We start from the raw sequence: 3691 nt of genomic DNA, 5'->3' as shown, positions 1-3691 counted from the left end.
AACAAATAAGTAGACATAATAGGTAAAAATGTAAAAAAAAAAGCGGGTACAGCAGACAACACACTTAAGATTCATTTCTGTATTTTGTTGATAATTTGACAGATGCAATATATATATATATGACTAAAATGAAATGTAGGGCATATGTCAATGACTAAAATGGAATGTAGGGCATATGTCAATGACTAAAATGAAATGTAGGGTATATGTCAATGACTAAAATGAAATGTAGGGCATATGTCAATGACTAAAATGAAATGTAGGGCATATGTCAATGACTTAAATGGAATGTAGGGCATATGTCAATGACTAAAATGAAATGTAGGGCATATGTCAATGACTAAAATGAAATGTAGGGCATATGTCAATGACTAAAATTAAATGTAGGGCATATGTCAATGACCAAAATGAAATGTAGGGCATATGTCAATGAGTCAGCAGAAGGATTTGTATTTGAACAGAGTATTATGTTATGTTCCTTCTTTCACAAATACAAAATTACAGTTTCGTCGAAAGGAAAAAAAAACTCTTCCACACAGAAATCCTTTCATCCTGGCTAAAGGAGATATTGATTATTTTTAGTACAAAAGTGATATATGGTAGATATAAAATGATTGGACGGTCCTTTTTCATATTCGGCTAATAAAACGAAATCGTTCACGTCTTGCCAAACAATTTGCTCATCTACAGTTTTTGTAAATGTTAACCTTTTGCTGTTTGAAGTCGAGCATTGGTTGCTACGTAACTTTATTATTTGTTTGCTATTGCTTTGGAATTAAGTTCACAGTAATGAGTAATCAGGATAAACGTGATAAAATGGGGTTATTCTTAAAGGTGTATTATGTAATCAGTAAATATCCCAGCTTTTCAATTCATTATATATGTGTTATATTAAAATTTTGTCTTTGGCAATTCATAAAACCTAACAGAATGCATATGTGTTTTGTTGTCAGTAGTGCTAGAGTACGGCCGTGCTCATTCGACTAATCATCTTCTTTTTTTTATTTTAGCAATTTAGTGTCCTGAGAAACTAGAATCCATTCCAATATTATAGTTATATATGATGAAGTTAAGTGTTCAGTGAAATGTTACCGAGAGCCAAAGTGGAGGAGTTAATTATTGGAGTGTATTAATATTTAGTTTATTTCTTTTTGTAGGATTTAGAACACAGTTATATTAAACATATTTTTAGATTACATTATGTCATAGAGATTGCAGATCGTGAGATTGCAGATCATGCGCTTACAAGGAGTGAGCATATAAGAAATCATTCATTTTCATGTTTTATATTTGAATTTTATATTGTTATATTGTCTATTAATATGAAAATGTATTGGTACTTTGACTTTTCTGTTGCACTAAAGCACCTGGTTAACTTGATTTTTCATTATTGGAAAACTGCATCAGTACTATTTTTAAAACACACATATTTTAGTGTGAAGTGTTAATCTTCCTCCTCATATGCAAATTGGTACCGTAATACTTATTAAATGCATATTTGCAAACAAGCAATACCTCAGTGCCTCCCTGTTACAAGTGTATTAACATACATACTTTGAAATTTTGGAAGTGTCTTATTGAATATCTGCAATTATGACCATACATATATGTATTTTTAATTTTTTAACTTAAGTATTTTATGGGCATTAGATCACAAAACTACATTCACATGATTGTGATATATAAACATTGACTCTATATGAACTTTTACATTATGTTTATCATACTTTTATTCTTTTTACATGTATATATATATAATTATTATTTTTATTTTATCAGTTCAGATGATGTTTCAAATTCAAGCTTTGGGACAAAGCTTAGTGAGGTTGAGGAAGAGTTGTTATAGAAAAATTATGAATTGCCAAAGACAAAATTTTAATATAACAGACCAAAACTTAAGTGAAAATTATTCAATTTTTACAATTTGAGTTAAAGTATTTTGAAGTTTAAATTTTATTTTATTTTCTAAAATTTCTCCTTACATAAGTTACATTATTTTTGGAATGTTAATTTTTGATAAAGAAGAATGACATACAACTTTAATATTTAGATTACGTAATTAAGACGGATAACAAAGAGACATGTAAGTGCTAAATTATTTACTTTGGATTATGTACCTTACATGTAAATTAAGGCTTTTGTTAAACAACCTTTTCCTATTACTCATGTGTGAAATTGTTTATAACACCTGTCACCCATGACTGGATTATTGACCAACCAGTGAAAATAGGTTGTGGTCAAGGGAGCTAAATTACAAGGTAATTTTTGATTGGTGAAAACAGGAGAAAGTTAAGAAATCAGTGATCATGTGACCACGCCCGCATGGAAACAATCTATGTTTTCAACGGTCACTTTGATTACTGATTTCAAATAATAAACATCAATATTTACTAGAACTTTCCCTTGTTTTACACCAGGTAAGTTGAATTATATTTTTTGTATTTTTGTTTATTTAAATTAAAGAGTTTTAAATTACTTTATATTTTTGGGTAAAGCTAACTTAAGTTAAAATTCATTTTCTGATATTCACTTAAATTAATTGTATATATTTTGTATAGATTTTATTTGTTTCCATTGAGATTAATTATTTTTTGTGTTGGTTACGCTTAGGACGCGATGCTTTATTTATGTAAACAATTGAGAAACGTTTCAAGAATTTATTTAATTCAAATCTATTCTATGTTTAGAAACATTTAGTTAATTTTATAATAGTTATTTTTAAAAGTTTATTTAAAGTCCGGAAATATTTCATATTGTATCCGTATTAACTTTTAAGTATTATAATGTCCAGGGGAGATAATTTGTAATTTTTATTTGCCGGGAGAAATGTCTTTTGTTGATAAAGCAATGATTATTGAGTTAAATCGAAAGCTAAATAACAAAGACATGAAACCTTATTTTCTTCTTTATTATTCTGTAAGTTGTGTTTTTATATTTTGTAATAGATTGCATATTAAGTTCGTAAACTAGGTTTTGGAAAGTGACACTTGTCCGCAAGATTTTAGTTTGTTTACAAAATTGTTTGAACGTTTGAATTGACTTTAGAACTTATATTTAAATTGAATTTAGTTAATTTTATTGTAATACACACATACACGGAACTCGTGACAGGAGTACATGTTTGTTGCTAAGCAACATGGGTATATTCTTTATTTTAATATTTTGAAAAAAGAGTAAATACTGTTTAAGAATTATGCAAAGTTATTTTACATTCCAATTTATTCAGAAATAAATTGTATTTGGTATAAGATTTTATGCGATTAAATATTAAGATAGTATGGCAATGATTTTATTAATTTTAAAAGTTTATTGTTTCCATAACAACAAATTATTATGCAAAACATTTGAAATTAAGTATTCTTTTAGTCGAAATGATTCGGTTTATTTAACATATTGTATTATGCATTAACCTGTACGTTAAGTTTTGTAAAGCTGTTTCACTTGATAAAATAGAGTTTGGGCAAGTTTTATTTAATTAGTTAAAATTTGCATAGAGTTATGTCCCTTAATTTAGTTCATTTGTGAAATTCTAAATTTATTATCAAGTGAGACTTGCTATTTTATTGTGTAAAATCTGTAGCACTTTGATTACTGATTTCAAATAATAAACATCAATATTTACTAGAACTTTCTCTTGTTTTACACCAGGTGCTAAAAGTCATCAGACACAGCACAGAAAGTCGGTACAACA

General features: G+C 27.7%; 1 long non-coding RNA gene across 1 annotated transcript; it reads left to right on the top strand.

The window, feature by feature from the left end:
• Window positions 1-924: 924 nt before the first annotated feature.
• On the top strand, window positions 925-3691 carry LOC143075275 (uncharacterized). Its single transcript, XR_012978276.1, has 2 exons — window positions 925-2916; window positions 3649-3691. It is a non-coding gene; the product is annotated as an uncharacterized LOC143075275 (long non-coding RNA).

This window comes from Mytilus galloprovincialis, chromosome 5, assembly GCF_965363235.1.
Source record: "Mytilus galloprovincialis chromosome 5, xbMytGall1.hap1.1, whole genome shotgun sequence".
Taxonomy (NCBI): Eukaryota; Metazoa; Mollusca; class Bivalvia; order Mytilida; family Mytilidae; genus Mytilus; species Mytilus galloprovincialis.
Note: the sequence above shows the minus strand (reverse complement) of the source record. Positions and strands in the feature narration are given on the sequence as shown.